The sequence below is a fragment of the Rhinolophus ferrumequinum genome, chromosome 24 (assembly GCF_004115265.2).
Source record: "Rhinolophus ferrumequinum isolate MPI-CBG mRhiFer1 chromosome 24, mRhiFer1_v1.p, whole genome shotgun sequence".
Taxonomy (NCBI): domain Eukaryota; kingdom Metazoa; phylum Chordata; class Mammalia; order Chiroptera; family Rhinolophidae; genus Rhinolophus; species Rhinolophus ferrumequinum.
In genome coordinates, this window is record NC_046307.1 from 19,176,507 (window position 1) to 19,195,119 (window position 18,613).

The 18,613-nt window shown below is 42.0% G+C and overlaps 1 protein-coding gene and 1 pseudogene across 2 annotated transcripts in view; both read left to right on the forward strand.

Annotated features, from left to right (window-relative positions):
- Nucleotides 1–18,613, forward strand: part of SH3RF2 (SH3 domain containing ring finger 2) — a 112,307-nt gene that overhangs the window by 4,311 nt on the left and 89,383 nt on the right. The gene's annotated exons all lie outside the window — the stretch shown is intronic.
- On the forward strand, nucleotides 14,608–14,738 carry LOC117017164 (uncharacterized; annotated as a pseudogene).

Here is an 18,613-nt window from a genome sequence, read left to right on the forward strand (position 1 = left end):
TGTTTGCAAAGCACTTTGGGATCTTTAGATGAAAGGCATTTGGAAGATCTTAATCATAGTAAACATTATTATTGACTGTTGTTTGTGCCCTGCTGTGCATGAGGCATTCTACAAAACACAGAAGGACTGATAGCCCTTGCAGGGGAGTGTAATAGGTATTATTATTGAACTTGAGTCTATGATGAGTCCAAGCCAGGATAATAGTACTAAGTATGAAGTACTCCCCTAAGAGGGCATACATAACCTGTGTTACAGGGTACCATTTTGTAAAACACCTCTTCCAGAGGACTCGGTGTTAACCTGGCAGTCGGAAAGAGTTCGTTTAACTTCCTGTCCGCAAGTTTTTTAAGTCCAAAGCCTGTTCTGCTCACTTAGACTCCTCTAATAAACAAGCTCATCACGATCTTTGTGTTGGCTCAAAGAGGCCTGGTGCTTCTTGTGCCAGCCAGTATGCTAGGGTGGAACCAATGGTCACAGGTACGGTGCCAGCCCAAGAGAGAGGGAAAAAAAAAATAGCCCATTGTGCCTACCCATCTAAAACTTTCCCAAGCCTATTGTGTAAAAAGAAAACTTGAGCAATGGCTGTAGGTTTCTACAGCGTACAATTATTTCAAACCAGGAGGTCAGGTCAGCAGACTCCTGGAGGGCCCCTGGCCGTGTGAATCCCACTGGCTCTTCTCCTTCCCAGGCTGCAGTCAAGCCAAAGGAACTTTGCAAGCCTTTGAGAAGATCAGAGGCTCCTGAATAACTGATCTATCTTCCTCCTTATTCTGTTACTCTTTAATAGTATTGCTGACTTCAGATAGGCAGGGAAGCAACAAAGCTAAATATTTACGAACTTAGGGTTGAAAAATATCAGAATTCAAATCCTGCTTCTGCCCCTCAGTAGTTGTATAACTGGGGTGAGTCAGAAACCTCAGGGCCTCCAATTCCCCATCTGTAAATTGGAGTTAATAGTAATACCTATTTCAGAGGGCTGCTTTGAGAAATAAATGAGATGATTCATGTCAATTAGCTCTTAGCGCAATGACTGGCAGCTTAGGAGCTCGATAAATGTTAGCTGTTATTGTTATTGAGGTGACTCAACACTTTCCACTCTAAATTACACACCCTCTCTCACCCCCTTACTCATTAATCATGTGTCCTCCAGAGATGTTCCTTGGTACCCTGATTCCTGGCTTCTTTTGTTTGTCTCCAAGTGATCCAGGGCCATAATTCACATGAGTTGATTCTAGGAGAAAGCCTGCTAGCCAACTTCACTTCCCCAAATAGCAAGCCAGCTTAAAGGAACTTCATCAGCATGGCAAGAACCTGGTCCACTTTCAAGCATCATCGGTTTTTCATTCCCTTCTATCTTTCCTCTTCCCTGTCTCTCACTCTCCCCAACACAGACGTTGCCGCCCTGCAGGGCTTTGCAGGGCTGGACTTTCTCCCTTCTTTGTACAGTATCATGCCAACCACACACATTCCTGTCTCACTCGCCCTGTCTCAGCGAGAACACACCTGCCACCTCCAGCACACAGAGCAGGTGTCTGTGTCCTAGAAACTTTTTCAACTGGTGTTGCAAGCAACTGAGGGAGAAAAATGAGGTCAGAAAGCACATGGGGGAATTGAGGCTGGACAGAAACCAGAAGGCATCCGAGTCCCATTTCTGGGTCTCAGCTGCTGTGTCCTGCAGCAGAGCTGTGACACAGACTGTGGTTTTTGCTAAATTTGCAAGGGGACTAAACCCATTTCAAGCCCCTGAATACAGCAGGCAGGTGCCACCTGGGTCAGCAAGGACCACACGTGGCAGGTGGAAGAAGACTAAAGGCAGGAGCTGAGGTTGAGAAGTCAGGAGATCCAGATGGTTCTCCAGTTTCACACACATTTGCAAACGTTTTTAAAAAACCACATGGCCCCAGATTGGCTCTGTCCCCAACCTATACTTTCTTGCTCGTTACAGTTCCCTCCTTTTTGTTGACTACTCTACTGTTTAAGGATTGCAGTCAAACTGAGCTGGGTTAGTGTTGGGATTCAATTATTCGTTAGCTGTGAAGCCTTTGGCAATTCACTTAACCTCTCTGACCTTCAGTTTCCATATTTGTATAATGGAGACAACAATGGTGTACATTATCATGAGGCTATTATAAAATTAAAATGAGACAATGTATATTGAAAGCTTAGTACTGTGCCTGGTACATAATAGATACTCATAAATGTTAGCAACAGCAAATAACAACATTAGAGGAGAAAGTCCGCTGGTATTGGATTTGGAGTTCTTTGCATCCACACGTACACATGCAGAGACCTCCACTGAAAAGTAAGCGAAGGGGATAGCAAAAGGAAAGAGAGTTCTTGAAAAGACAAAACTATAGTGATGCAAAATGGTGGTTTCCAGTGGTTTGCCAAGGGTTAGGCGTTGGGAGAGGATGTGACTCTAAAGGGAGAGTCACATCCTTCTGGTTTCTGTCCAGCTTGAGGGAGATTTATGGGGTGATAGAAGCGTTCTGTGTCTCGATTATGGAGGCAGTTAAATGAATCTATATATGTGTTAAAATTCACAGGAATATGTACCAAGAGAAAAAAGTCATTTGCTTGTATGACGATGTTTAAAATACTATTTTTTAAATGAAAGGGAGCTCTTGTACATTTCTTTCAATCTCTGCCTGATTTTCACCTGGTCCACTCTGATTGCCTTCATCTCTGTGTTTGTTGATGTCAGTGCTATTTCAGAGAAGGGCCTTGCCATCATCTAAGTGATCAGGGTTATTCCTGCACATGGGCTCCTCTCTGTTTTAGTGAGCCATCCTATTACCTGCTTCAGCTTTCTCCTCAGTTAAAGGTGTCTGGCCAAACAGTGGACAGACGCAACAGCTCATCCTCCATGGGATGTCCTGGGCAGATGGGTGGGGCAAGAGGGTCTCCTTACTCAACCTCAGTTATCCACCACGTGCACTGGGGGGCATGTCCCCTAACGGAGCAGGCAATGCATATTTTTGTGCTGTTTTCATTTCCTCCTAGGAATGGTTGCCTGCCACATGTTCCTTCATACTATAAAGAGATTATGGAACATGGGGAAGTGCTTGTTCGACCTTTCTCTGGAGAAGAGCAGCTTCATCCATCCCATTCCAGATGCCATTGCATAGCTTTGGGCTTAGCTGGGACCAGCTCAAATACAGCTCCCTTCGATTTCTTCATCTTCTCCCTTTCTTTCTCATTTTGAAACTCATGCTTATATATTAGACCAGTCTTTCACTAAGCGTATTTTGTAAGCTATTAATGCATGTTCCAGAAAGCTGCAAGGTTAAACATCCCTGAAATTAAAATATCTAAACTTTTATTTTTCTGCAGGACTTTTCAGAACTTTTAGCATGCTGATGAATTGTTCATCTCTAAGTGGTCGATTCTAATAAGAAATGTTTCCCAAATTTTTGTGACAGTGGCACCCCCTCCCCCTTTTATTAGCACCTTGAGTAATATTAATTGTCCATGCAACAAATTTTGGGAAATGCTGCCTCATACTAATATACAGGTAACTGAGCCCTCGAAGAGAACCCCTATTGTAGTTACAGACTAGTGACTCATTCCAAGAAGAGTTTTAGGCAAGTTCTTGCCATTAGAAGATATTTTTGGAAAACTGTTTGAAACCCCTTATCACCACCTTCTGCAGTATTTACTTATCTCCATTCAGTAGTGTCTCGCTCTCGGCACTGTAGAAATCTACAGAGCAACGTGAAGATTGTCACTTTCCCAGTGTTTGCTGTCTAATGATATACCATATATAGGGTATATATCCCTGACTTAAAGATATTATCCATTATACGATGTAGTATTTAGTTGTAACTCTTAAGAGAAAAACGACACTACAATATTAGATATTCACTGTAAGATACATCCAATTTTAGAAACATTAAGATATGGAAAAAGGAGTGTCTTACTAAAGAGTACATACTGTCTGATTCCAGTGATATATAAAATCTAGAAATGGCAAAGCTATGAACGATAGCGATTTGGGGGTAATGCAAATGTTTTATGTGATTGTACATAGGTTCCCCTAAATTCATCAAACTGTACACTGAAAAAAAGTGAGTGTATGTAAATTACAACTCAATGAAGTTGATTAAGACAAAGAAGTCTTAGACTAAAGAAATGATAGTTTATGAAAATGTCAGGCAGTAAGGTGGCTCAGTTTGAGGGAACGAAGACTGGCCAATTAAAAAAGAAAGAAAGAAAGAAAAACTTCCTTGAATGCATAGGTGTTTTAATAGCCAGGAAGGACATGGTCAGATGAAAAGGCGGGGTCTATTCTGGGCATGTGGGTGCTAGAAAGGCAGGATCGGATATCGAATACAATGGACGTTGGAGGAGAGGGAAAAGGAAACATATGGGAGTCTGGGTGACTGGATACCTGCTTCAAAACCAGGAAGTGGTTACTCTTTGTAATAAATTACTCTCTGTAATAAAGTCTCTCCACGGTCAAACTGGTTACGTGTCATCACGTGGCCCACGGTCTGTATCTACCAGATGGATTCAGTGCAGCCAAGCAAGGTATCTCTGCTCCAAGCGGATGGCTGAGCTTACTGGGTAACTGTGGAGCCGTCTCCGCCTTCCTGGCAGACAGTCATTCATTCCCATTGAAATGGTCAGGTTTCCTGATCACCCTAGCTCACAGGACCACCAGGCAGCGATTCCAAAGTAAGTGGTAGAACACAGGCAAGGAAAGACAAGTCCCCCAGACATGAGCAGCTTCCTGCATCTTGGGTCTGTGTCGGCCCCAGGATCACACCAGTCCCGATCTCCAGCAAAGAAGCCACGGCAGTCAACAGACTGTTCCAAAGTGCCCGCTCTGTGCCAGGCTCTGTCTTGAAAGCTCACACCAGGGATGCCCACAGGGTCAGACTCCAGCACTCAAATAGTAGCTGAGTTCGCCTCAGAGCTCTCTCCTTTCTCTGTTTTCCCAGCACAAGGAGCACAGGCAGTTTGGCTTCTCTCTCATTACTGTGTGCTCGGAGCACCCAGCCTACAACTTGACCCATATTGGGGACCTCAAAATATGTTTGGAATGGCTGAATAAATAAATGAACAGAGTCAGGTCTCCAGTACACCTCCTGGAATCCCAGACTAACTCCTCATGATGCAGCAATGAATTCTTCATGAGTCAAACCGCTACAGAGCTATGGAAGGAATGAGAAGCACGTTATACTAGGCCTCAAGTGACGTGGTGACTGAAATGTCCTAGATGTGAATTACCTGATTAGATGCCTTTTTGAGTGACAAATAGTACTCTCCTGAAAACACAGGGCGCCAGGTTCAAAACCACTTAGCTAACCGTGAGAAGATAGGGACTGCCACTCCATCTATGGCTGAGCTCCTGGGTCAGACACCATAGATTTCATGCGCTCCTTTGACCTTGGGGGAAAGACTTTACCTTGAGTTACTGACACTTGGTCACAGGGATACCAGTAACAGGTAGGCAGAGGCTCTAAAAGAATTTGCCAGTGAGTTATGAGCTAAGTGGACCTGGCCTCCTCTATGAAGGGGAGGCAGCATTTCAGGGAGGAACATGTCCCCTGTACCTCTCGTGCTGCCAAGCCTACCTCACATATTTATAAAATACGCATAACGTCAAGTTGGCCATTTTAGCCATTTTTATGTAGACAGTTCAGTGGCATTAAGTACATTCACACTGCTGTGGAATCATCACCACTGGCCACCTGCAAAACATTTTCGTCATCCTCCAACTGGCACTCTGTACCCGTTAAACACTAACCGTCCATTACCCCATTCACGTGTCCTCACTATGTGCTTCTGGGCAAGTTCTGTAGGGACTCTGAGCATCATTGCTGTAAAATAGAAATAGTAACCTCACCCCACGGGGCTATTGGGAGGATCTAATGAGGTGACGCTTGTAACACGCTTAGCACAGGGTCTGGACGAAGCAAGCTCCTAGTAAAGATTCACTGCTTGCACTCACCCAGGTAGGTTAACCTTTTAAAATACTACCACTGTCCTGCAGTAGGACTGCTATTTTACTGTGATGGAGACGTGGGGGGGTCATAGTGATCGTGGCCTCTTTGGAGGATAAACCAAGATAATTCTTGTAAAATTCTTACCACAGAATGTGACACATAGGAAACTCAGTGACAATAAATGTGAGGCATCGTTACTATTTTTGATGTCTCATTTATTCAACAGACATGTACAGGATAACTTTTATGTGTAAGGCCCTTTGCTGGGTTCCAATAAAAAACAAAAGTAAGTAATACATGATCCTTCCCCTAAAAGAGCTCAGGGTCTGTGGGAGACAGCCATGTAAACTACTACTTTTGATGCAGTTCCTAAACCATAAACAAAGAACTTACTATGTGTCCGGCACTAGGTAAAGCATGTTTAACTACAGAATCTCACTTAACTCTTTCTGTAACCCACTGAGATAGGTGCTGCTGTTTTCTCTACTTTACTCATAAAAGGTTGGTACTCAATAGACGTTAATATAAGAAAAGAAAATAGGGAAAGTGGTTATATATCAAAATTGAACATGCCTGTAGTTGTGCTGCGTAGTAGTAGTTATTGAGGCTGCACTTTTTAAACATGCAGATGGTCTGAGTCCTGATCCTGCAGGCGTTCACAGAACCCCATTGACGCTGAGCACTGCAGAGCTCAGAATACACTGAGAGGCATGTACATTGGGCAGTGAGTCCTGGTATCATGGTCTCGATGCTGTTAGTTGTGGAAAATGTGCATTTCAGTCGCCCTTCCCTTGCACAGCATGGAAAGCCCCACGAAGAGTTGAGAGAACTTGGATTATTTGCTGTTACCCTTCCCTGAAAGGCTAACAGGAAAACTTTAGCCTGGAGACAGGAGAAATAAGGCACATACACCAAATACCCTGAGGGTGCCTGAAGCAAACCACCCCAGCAGAGGGTGTCAGCCAAACGGCCAGTGCTAGAAAAGGCAAGAAGGAAACTATCTAATTGGGAGACTGGCCCACGGGGCTTACGGCAACCCATCTTCAGGTCTCAGTGGAACCTTCACTCTTTCAGGAAGTCAGCCCTCTGTCCCAAATCCCAAGCCAGAGGCATGGTTCCACCTCAGGTTCCCAGAGTCCCCAGGGCTACCCTCTGGCTTCCACAGTACGCATAAGCTCCAGGACATTAAGGAGATGTCTTGTCTCCTCTGTACCTGGCACAGCACCTGAAATGCAAGCAGCACTCAATAAATATTTAATTATTAAATGCATAATGTTCACTATATTGCAAGAAACTGTAGTTAGATTTAGGAGCTGTCTTCCCTGAGGCTAGAGGAAAGGAGACATACCAGCCATTTTGTGCCCGGGATCCCTTCCAGCCCCTGTCCTGTTGACAAGGGTGTTTCTTGACTGAAGGCCAGGTGTGTTAAGAACGGCATGTAGGTGCTTGCAGGGGATTCGGAGGTAATTGGAAGGTGAAAAAAAGAAGTCAAACCAGAATGGAGAACACTGCCTGGCTGGCGTGCCGCAGCAGCCCTCCAAGCAGGTTGCCCTGGTTTTACAGAATTAAGGATGATATCGCCACACACATAGAAGTCTTTTAATTGGTTGCCAAGGCAATGCAGCAGCTTCAGTGGGCATGGAACAGGAATAGAACTCTGCAGAGCTGTATGCAGGAGGGGTGTTCGGCTGTGATAGTAACAAGCTGCCTGGGTATGAGAAAGGCAAGGCTGCAATAAATCTGGTTTCGGACTTTTACCTAATAAACAGAAATGGCAGAGAAATGAGGAAGTAGGGGAGTCGAGCAGAAGAGGAAACTTCCCTTCCTAGCTCTCTGGAAAAGTCAGAGAGGTAATCTTTTGGATCTCAAATTTCTCCTTGGAGAGGTGAATACCCATGGATGAGGGAAATCAGAGCACATTGGTTCCATGCTGGAAGGAAGGAAGAATAGGATGACTGAAGAATGAAAGGGGATGGCAGTGTTCTCTTCCTCTTGGGAGATTATAAAAAGGATCCAGGGTGCAGGAGCCTGCATTTTAACAAAAAGAACATTTCCCATCTCCTCCTTTTACTTCCTTTTGTATTAGAAAGGAAAAGAATTTGCAATTAAACATGGGTTTTATTGTTTTGTGTTCTGTTTTGTGAAGTTTTTGAAACACTAGGATTTTTTTTCACAACCACAAAACTTGGTGGTCGAGGCAAATCCTGGGTTTCCTAACTTCTCCATTCCTGACTGTCCCAAGGACTAAAGAATCAAATGAACTTCATCACATGGAGTGTGTGTCCTGATTGCTTGGGCAACAAGGGAGGGACCAGGATAGAGAGAAGCCAGAGAGGAGGTAGACGTACTTGTTAATCAACACATGAGTAACAACTACCATCACGTAGCGCACATCGTGTGCCAGACACGGGGTAAAACAAGCGTGCTGTCCTTGAATTCTCCCAACAGCCTTTGGAAGGCCAAGATCTTATCCCCTTTTATAGATGAAGAAACTGCCAGGAGGTGGCAGAGGTAGGATTTGAACCAGGTCTGCCTGCATCTAAAGACTGGGCTCTTCACCACATCAGTCAGGGTGACCAAGACAAATCCAGTGTTCCCTTGGGGCCCCACACAGCCCTGCACCATCTGCCATTGCCGGTCAGTGCCTGCTGGCACCAACACCACCATTCTAATGTTGTCAGTAAACTTCCGGAGTGTGATGTCATCCGCAGCCAATCCAACTCCATGTTCACGATGAGCTATGTCTTAACTGGGTGCCACTTGGTCAGAAACTTAAGGGTTTAAATAGTAGAAGTGAGTAAGTGACTAGAGAGGGAGACGAGAGAGGGGGAAATGGAGTCAGAGAAAAGAGGAAGGTAGGGAAGGAGAAAGGCAGAAAAGGCACATGTGAAATCTAGACGGGGCAACAAAAACCACGAAGGAAGGAGGAGGAAAGAGAGGAAAGCTGAGGGAGGAAGCAAGTGTGCAAGGGAGGAATACTTGGGGAGATATATTATCAGGACATAATGACCAGCTTCGATCCAGAACTTGTCTGCTTTTCCTGAAATGTACACAGTCAAGACGAACTATGTACACTCCGCTTCTTTTGGAATCCTGTCATCTGGATAGGCAAAATGGTCCATTGAAGATACGGGAAAATAGAGCCTGAAATTCAGGAAAGTCAGCTTCTAATCCTGTCTAAGCTGAGAACCAGCCATATGACGGGACATGTATCTGACTGTTTAATACACGTTAGCAATTACTATGGTTATGGGAAAAGTCCGGCATCTCTGAGTCTCAGGATTCCAGCACCTCAATTGTAAAATGTGTGCTCTTCATATAGAACATGCAAATGGTACAGAAGTATTACACTTACGTTTGGAAGGAAAAAAAAATGTAAGTTTAAAGGTTTTCAGAAAAATAGCTAACATGTTTGAGCCCTTACAGTCTTCATGGGCCTGTGCTAAATATTTTACCCGCAAAGCTTATTTAATCCACAGGGCAACTCTGGTTGACAGATAAGGAAACTGAGGCTCAGGAGTACCAAACAGCTTGCCCAAAGTCACCCGTGCAGACTCACCCCAAGCCCACATCACATTACCCGGGTTCATCTTGACGCGCAGTGGCTCTGCCTCCCTCACGCCCAGAGGAGACATAGCACATACCTTTTTTTTATTTATTAACATGGCGTTATTAAAATACATTTCTGTCAAGTTGTGTTACCTGTTTAAACCTTGTCACTCCAGAATTACATCGTACCAACCACATATGCAGGGACCAAATTACTCCCTAATTCCTTTGTATTCTGGAATCTCACACCTCAAAAGGTCATTCCCAAAGACTGGGGGGGGGGGGGGGGGAGGGGGGGGAGGATAAGGGACAAGCTGCACAGAGAGACATAGAATAAAACTAAGGTGGCAATGGAAGAAAACCTTTCAAATGTAAAGCAAAAGGTATGAAAAATTTGAACATGGAATTGGCAGCAAGTGGCACCAGCTTCACGCCTGTAGTTATCTATTCGCACTTTCTTATGCAACCACTTGCTCAATTCCACCCACTGTTTTGGTTTTGGTTTTAACGTTTTAAATTCTTTTCAAAGAATAGAAGGGTGATTACCGGGTCACAGGGGATAAATCTGATGGACATTCCTGATACATAATATTAATTTGCTTCCATCTGTGTTTGCCAAGAACTCTTAGCTACAAGTGACAGAAACCCACCTCAAGCTAGCTCAAACGAAAGTGGAAATTTGTTAGCTCACAGAATGACAAATTTGAAGCTGGAGCTGGTCTCAGGGCCTCTAAGGACCCAGATTGCCCTGTCAGATCACTCTCCTCGATCTTAACTCCACTTCTTTCTACGTATTGGTGTCATACTCTCCAATTGCAAATGACATTCTCCATAATTTGGATGGAAGAAGGTGCATGCCCCAGAGTTCTTAGTCGCATACAATAGAATCCACTGCAAAACCAAAAAAGAATCCACCGCAAAACAAAACAACAAAAGATTGAAAAAGAAGAAAGATTAATTTTTTAAAAAAAAGGGATATTAGGCAGCTCCCAGAATTTCTGAGAGGATTGCAAAGCCTGATTTGAGACGCCCCAAAATGGCCATGTGCTGACTTCCAGGACTGACCCTGCTGGCACTGCACACTGAGGCCTCCCTTGGCCCCACGCCCTTTGCTGCACTTAGAGGTCAACCTTGCGTCAGCCTCCATCACCTTCCCATAGAGGTGGAGACGTGTCCTCCCTGGTCCTCCCTTTGTGTCACTAACTCCCCGTTTGAAGTTTAAGTCAGATCCCTATCGCTGACATATTCGTAACCTAGATACCTGGCTGAAAGCAATGCTGATTGATAAAGCTGGCGTTTTCGATTTCTTAATACTGAGGCAATTTCTGCAACCAAAATTCATCAAGTAGATGAGTTCAGATGGAAAGGGGTAGAAACATAGGGCGTTCAGATGCAGTGCATTCGAATTACAAATATGTACTATAAGAAATATGGCAAATGACAGCTAGATTTTCATCTTTCCAGCTTCAGAACCCCAGAGAAAAAGGAAAGTCTCTTTCAACACCATCTAGTTCAATGCCTCGCCCTTAGTAAACACCTGTTGGCCTGAATCCAGAAGCTTTAACTAAAAGGCCTGAACTACAACATGAAACACTCTAGACATACAAATGTTTAAAACAATTATATTTCCACTTTAAATTTTAGCTCCAACTAGTGCTTGCTTCGGCAGCACATATACTAAAATTTTAGTTCCAACTAAATGCAGTACTATTTATCAAATAACACGCAAAATTTCACTTTCTATGGTTGTTTGCCAAAAGCAAAAGGTGCAATTTCATAACTCTAAAATTTTAACAATTGCAAGAAAGAATACCTCTTAAAATTATAGTAAAAATGTTTAGTTTATAAATTTTCTAAAACAATCATGCTTTACTTTTATAGTGTTGAATTTATAAATGAACTGTATTTTAATAAAGTTTGAAATAAAATTCACTTGTCCAGGGAAAAAATAATAATTATAAGGCCTGATTTCAAATCCTGACTCCTTTGTGTGTAGTAATAACAAAACTAAGATAAAATAAAAGTCTTATATCCCCCTAGTTTCCTGATGTCTAAAATATTTGTTCCCTGAACTTTTGTTTAAAGATAGGCAGGCTGACCTACCTCGCTTGTGTTTAACTTTTATGGCTGTCTAATTTCTTTTTGTAGGGGGAAAAAGGGACATAATATTTCTGATAAATGGAAACCTGGCATTTTTACCAATGGAAGTCTACTGAAATAGAAAATGAGATTCTTACCTAGGAAGACTATTAAGAGGCTATAAAACTGTTATTGGCACTTAAAGATACATTAGTAGGGTCAAAAGTAGGATCGAAAAGAACCCAGTAGACATGGCAGATGGCAAATACAATTCTGTTTCATCAGAAAACAGGACAGTAAGTTAAAATGCAATCTGTGAAAGAGCTTTCACAGGTAGTGTGATATTTGATAGCAGCAAGCAACTGATGGAAATTTTTATACAGATGCAGAGATCAGCTTTGCTAACACATACTCTTGCAGTGAGCATCACCCAGCCTTGGCTCGTGCAAAGTTGCCCATGGAGATAAAATGAAGAGGGCAAACTGATATCATTTTTGAAGATAGTAGAATTTTTCAGAAGCCACTGCATTCCTCCATTCATCATCTCTGCCTTTTTTCTTTCTTCTTTTTTTTTTTTTTTTGCTTTTTTTTGCTTTATGTCAGTTCAAGAGAGTTTATAGTGGGGAAAAAATCCTGAAGCAGTCACCTTTAATTGTCACATTTTGACAGTCTTCCTAATTTGGTAGTGGAACTAAGGACATATTGACTCATTAGAATTTTCTCATTTTTCAAGAAAGCACATTCTTTGACTCTTCTCCAGACCACCACTGCCTCTTTCTGGCCTGGGGGATGGGAGAGAGCCAAGGGGAGAGATAACATTTCAGATATGGATGAAGTAACACTCACAGAATTCTAGGAGCAGATAGGAAACTATCTCAGGATTCCAAAGAATGAAAAGACTCAATATCTAAAATACAGGAAACAATCCTGGTAAATAGTGGTTAAAAGAATTTTGTAACTTTGATCTAAAAAAAATAGAAGTCTGGATATCAACTCAGCCACAGTGGTTTTATCATTTTAACTGAAGTTGCTGATTGAGGCCGTCAGTTCAGCAAGAAAGAAAAGTTGGCCAAGCTAGATGTTAACCTGAAGTGTCAATTTTTATTAATACTGATTAGACCAATTTATCCAAGGAGATCCCTCCTCTGTCAACACAGTTTATCAACTCTGTGTGAGGACTTTTGCAGTGGTACTCTGTACCTTGTCAAACTAACCTAAGCCAAAAAAAAAAAAAAAAAAAGAGGGTATGGGGAAGAAGGTGACCAAAGGATTGGTAGTTTCATGGAAATTTGAAGGATGGATCTTAGGCATGTCAAGATCTGCAAGTTCACGGTCATCTGAATTCTGTATCTTTCTGTCTCTCATCTCAGCCTGTTGCCATGTTCTTCATTTTCAGGAAGGTTCTTTCTTGGAGAATGACACTGGCAACCAAACCTATATCATTCGTAAAGCTCTTAATCTTAGAAAAATTGAGAATGTCTTCCATGATAACTCTGCCAAGGAAACTCCAATTAGCTTATCTGAGGTGCTGTGTGCATCTCTGTGCAGTGACTATGGATGGGACAGAAGGAGCAGTCTCATTGCTCAGAAATAGGTCACATGGCCACCCCTGAAGCCAGAGGGCAGGGCAAGGTCAGCTCACCTGCACCACCAAGACTGAACAGAATTACTAGGGAGTAAAGGAGAGGTGGTTCACAAAAGAAGAGATCTGTGCAGACAAATGTCTCAGTAAGAATGCATTTAAATCATGGGTACATTTGGGGGATTTTTAACTTTTCATGCATGGCATAAAAAATTAAAACTGAAATCAAATTGGAACCAAAATTCAAAGAACTTCCCAATCCCTTATTATTTCTCTGAACCCTCCGACTTTCTATCCAACCACTTTACCACCCCACAAGTCAGTCTATAAAAATCCTGCTCAGACTTCTTCAGGTCCTGTTCAAACACCGCCTCTTTAGAAAATCTTCTGTTAGTTTCCATCTGAGATTCTGTCTCCCTCTTCAGTTTCTGTCGCAAGATTCACCTGGCACTTACTTTGTCCTGCCTTCATATGTGTTACACATGCCTGGTTTTGCCTCTGCCCCACCCATCTACCACCAGACTGAAACTCAGAAAATACCTTCAAAGAAAAATAATGAGGCAAGAGGAGGAGGAAGAAAAGAGACTTTCTAAGTCAGGACCCCTCGGGACTCTATGCTTCCCCCATCCTAACACTTATCTCTCTCTGTTGACATGGATTTCTTGTCTGTTTCTTCTTCTGGATTCATTCCCTTGAGGACAATGACTCTGTGATATTCTGCCGCTCCTTTTTTTATAGCTTGCACAAAATAAATTATGGATGCATGGATGGATAGATAAATGAATGACTTTATAGAGTTAGTTGTAAGTGACGTAAACCTTTCCTTTGTCCCAATATGAAAGAGTTCCAAAGAGTAAAGGGATTCAGATCAGCTAAGTGAGCAACCAAAAACTTTATATGGGAAGGTTTCATAACGGCATCGAAAACAAATGGAACACAATAAATTGAAACAATGGCACAAAACCACGTGTTTTGATGTAATGAAAAACGACTTCGTATCAGGCTGATTAAACACCAAAACCCCTCCTATCGTCGCTTGTACCTGCTTCACTTCCCTGAAGACAAGGGGTTGGATTCAATGACATCCTGTGACCTTCTACAGCCCCGTCCTTTACCCCCAGCTCTTTGATTCCTTGGAGTTCCCCTTAATTGTTTTGGTTTTTTATTGTTGCATCTCCTTATCACTAGAAAGTCCCAAAACTGTGGTTGTAGTTAAGTTCTATTTACAGCAAAAATGGAGAGGTGAGCATGTTAGAGAGACTTGCCCTTGTCAATTTTGACTGTGGCTCCTTCACTGATCCACCTCAGGGCTCTACTTTGTTCTCACTAAAAATGCTCCAGTAGCAAGATCTTTTCTTTTATGTTCTGAGAATAATTAAATGAAGTGGCAAACTCATTTTTGAGACTTTTGTGATTTCTGACAAGGCTGTTCAAAAAGCAAAAACTCGCTTTGCGCAGTGGCAGTATCGTAGCCAATGAGGTTTATCCGAGGCGCGATTATTGCTAATTGAAAAAAAGCAAAAACTAGAAAAACCCCATTTGAACCAATTGCCATTTTTCAATCCTCCTAGAAAGGGCACTGCCCTGTTTCAGTGGTGTTTACCCTCAGGCTATGTCTGATTCAGTAGGTAGCCATCCAGTGAAGAGTGATGTGAGATCACGTTTACCTGGGGCTATATTACATATTAGCCCTAAGCAGTGGTCAGTTGACCTCTGTGTTACAAATCATCGTGAACTGTTCTGAGCAATCATCATTTTGCTGTCTAGAGCCATCACCATTTTGGACTAGGGTGATAGCCTTCTTCTGTTAAACTAAGAGAAGAAAAACAAAGTGGAAGTTCATTTGTATTCATTCAACAAACATTGCCTTTTGCACAGAGAGCATTAGGCTCGGTGTTGTGGGGTCTTCAAAGTTGAGCAGAACTAAGATCATCAGTGTTTACATTCCGTTCTCTAAGCATCATTCATCCTTTCAACAAATATTTATTTATAGGCCACTATATGCCAGGCAGACTATTAGGCCTGAAGGGGCTACAGTGGAGAAAACTCTTACGGAGTATGCAGTCTCACCAGAGAAATGTTAAATAGTGAAACACACAAAGAAATATATCATTTTAAGGTGTGATTGGAAATAAGAAGAAAAAGGCCTGAAAGCTCTGGCCTGTTCTTGAGGAGGGGTATTTTGGACAATATTTGAGGAGGAAGACATAATTAAAATGAGAGCTCAGAAAAGGTACTTCCTGAGGACGTGAAGCGTAAGTCGGGATGAGCCAACTGAAGAGTTGCGCAAGAGTACTGAGGCAAAGGGGGTAGTTTGTGCGAACGTCCTGAAGAGGGGAGAATGAAGGGTTGGAGGATAGGACGTTGGGCCTTGTAAAGAATGGGAGATGAGTCACAGGGGGTAGGTGAAGGAGGCACAGACCCAACTGGCTTTTGAGGACAATGGGAATCCATTAAAAAGTTTTAAATGGGAACAGTCTGATCCAGGGCATTTGCTAAGAACCCATCTGGCTGCCTTGGTGAGAAGGTTTGGGTGAGGGCAAACTGGAAATGGGGAGACCTAATAAGGGAGGATGGCAAAGAGAGATGATGGTGGCAGTGGAGACAGAGAGAAGTGACATATTTGAGATCTATTTTGGAGACTCAATTCCCTCCACTGTAAAGTGGAATCGATAACACCTATATCATGGGGTTGTGAAAATAAAAGAAGATAGTGTGTGTAAAGAGTTTTAACAATGCTTGCCACATTGCAAATGCTCAATAACTGTTAGCTCTTGTTTTTGTTTTCATTCTTTTCAGAGCAATGGGAGTGATTTAAATAAAAACTCTCTTTTCTATTGAGAACTCTCTAGAAGGTTTCTAGACACAAGAATTAAAACACACATTCTATATCCAGCACTGTACCAAATGCTGGGGGGGAACACAGGAGAAAGATGGGACATAATTCTGGTACTCAGAACAATCCAAATTTTGTGGATAGAAAGAAAGAAATGATAAGATGGCTACTCATGAAACAAATAGAAGTAATTACTTTATAAATAGGGACCCAAAGACCCTTCAAAGGAATAAGAACTCTTTAGCTTTTACTCTTTAGGTGAAAATCTGCCCATTGGAACAATGATACTGGAACAAATGTCTTAGTAATGGCCGAATACTGTTTAAGGTTCTTGTTTAGGCAATTACCTCAAAACAAAATGAGAAAAACGAGTTGCAGAACATATCTACATGTGCCATATACATATTTTTGTTAAAAATTGTGTTTACATACATGCATGTGCGTGTCTATGAGTTTGTATATGCAGAGAAAAAAATTTAGCACATTTTTTCCAAGAGAAATATAGTGTGAGCCACATATGTAATTGAAAAATTTTAGTAGCCACATTACATAAAGAGAAAGATGAAATTCATTTTTAATATATTTATTTAATCCAATATATCTAAATATTATCATTTTAACATGTAATCAATATAAAAAATATTAATGGGATAATTTACTTTCTTTTTTCATACTAAGTCTTTGAAATCCAGTGTGTATTTTTCATGTACAGCACATTAAAATTTGACTTGCAACATTTTAAGTGCTCAGAAGCTATGTGTGGCTGGTGGCCATCATATTGGATAGTACAAATCTGGAAGCACATACATCAAACTACAGACAGAGATTGTCTTGACCAGGAAGTGCGATAGAGGAGAGAGCAAAAAAGGGGGTTATATTTTCTTTTTACATTCTATAGTGTCTAGATTTTTTAATAGAGAAGATATTTTTCTTTGTTTTACTTTTTAATTACATATATTTTAAAGAACTGTTAAGAGCAACATACAGGTAGCTGAATTTGCTTCTCAGGTCCAGCCAGATAACCCACCCAGGCTAAAATATCCTTGATATCAAGGGTTCATGATCAAGGGTGCATAAATATGTACATGCTGCTACCAAGCATATAAATCAAGCCATTGAGTATTTATTAAAAATTTACAGTGAGGAAAAACAAATCACCGTGAGAGCAAGACCCCATGAAGGTTATGAAGAAGCTGGAGGCACCTTGAATTCAGAATTTTACTAAAAGAAAAGACCTATTTATGTAAAAAATAGAGAAAAAAAAAACCTCAAGGCTTTCAATGTCATCATCAAGCTGGCAGTGTAGGGCTGACAGTGCAATGGGAATTCAAAAAGGGGAGCTGGTGGCAAGTGGGAGGTAAGGAAGAGAGGGAGAAACAAAAAATGCCCACTGTGGGCGTATTGGAGCAGGTCGACTCCAGGTTCCCCTGTGTCACTGAATGGAGATGGAAAAGGGATAAAGGGCAGATTTCCGCACCTCCTGATTCTCTACCTGGTGTATATAGCAGCTACTGAGGTGAGAAGGCAAAGCAGGTTAGAGTAAAAAGGGAATCCAAGTCACGACTTGGCAAAGAATACCAGGTAAATTGGGAGGGGCAGGCAGTACACACTCTCACATGGGTGTGTGCCTCGCGGAATTCTGTACGATCCAGGTCGTGTGGGAGCATTGCATATGATCAGCACATTCTCCCAGAATTCTGCTTTATTCCCTCCCCATCGCTCTCATCTGAAACTTCTCTGCTTTACCAAGAAAGAAGAGATTCAGGTGCCAAGGAAACCTACTCAGACTGCCCAATAATAATGATGGCTACTCGTGACCAAGCCCTGGCTCACATTGGCTTTACATGCATCAACTTATTTAATCCTCACAAAAAACCTTGGGCAGGTATACCATCAGCATCCCATTTTAAATACTGGAAACTGAGACGCAGGAACATTGAGTAGCTTGCTTGCCCAGATTCCCACTGCCAGTAAGGGCGGGAGCTGGTATTTGTCATCATCTGAACCCAAGCCAGTACTCTTGACTACTAGGCTATATCTGCTCTCCTTCCTATTGGGTATTGACGGGCCCCATCTTATCTTAGTAAATAAACTGAAAAGACAGTCAGTATAAGAAAAATATTCTTTCAGTTTTCCGAGCCCCCCAGAAATTACATGAATTCAGAGTTTGGAGAATTTTTTTGAAGAGGGAAGTGAACTATATAGGCTTGCTGTATGTCAGAAGACATTCTGATAATTAATGAACACGTTATTTTACTGACACAGTTATAGATGCATCTTGATCTGCGCATTATTCTCAGAGCATTTGAAAAGGAGGGAGATAAAAGCAATCTCTTTATGAAACTTGGACTCATTTTTGAGTCATAAAGAGTATTACTGGGAACCTGGGAAGTCCCGAAGACTTCCAAACTTAAACAATCTCTAGCCTCAAAGTTTTCTTTGCTTTGGGCTAGTTCTCCTTGACCAGGGCTCCACTTTCTCTTGCAAGAACTGGGAAATCCAATCCAAAACAACTTATGAATATTACCTGCCTTGTTGTGTCTGAACTTGAGAACTCTACAAGCCATATTTGTTGCATCTATAAATTGAGCCCTTGGGCTTGGAAACTTTTCCTAC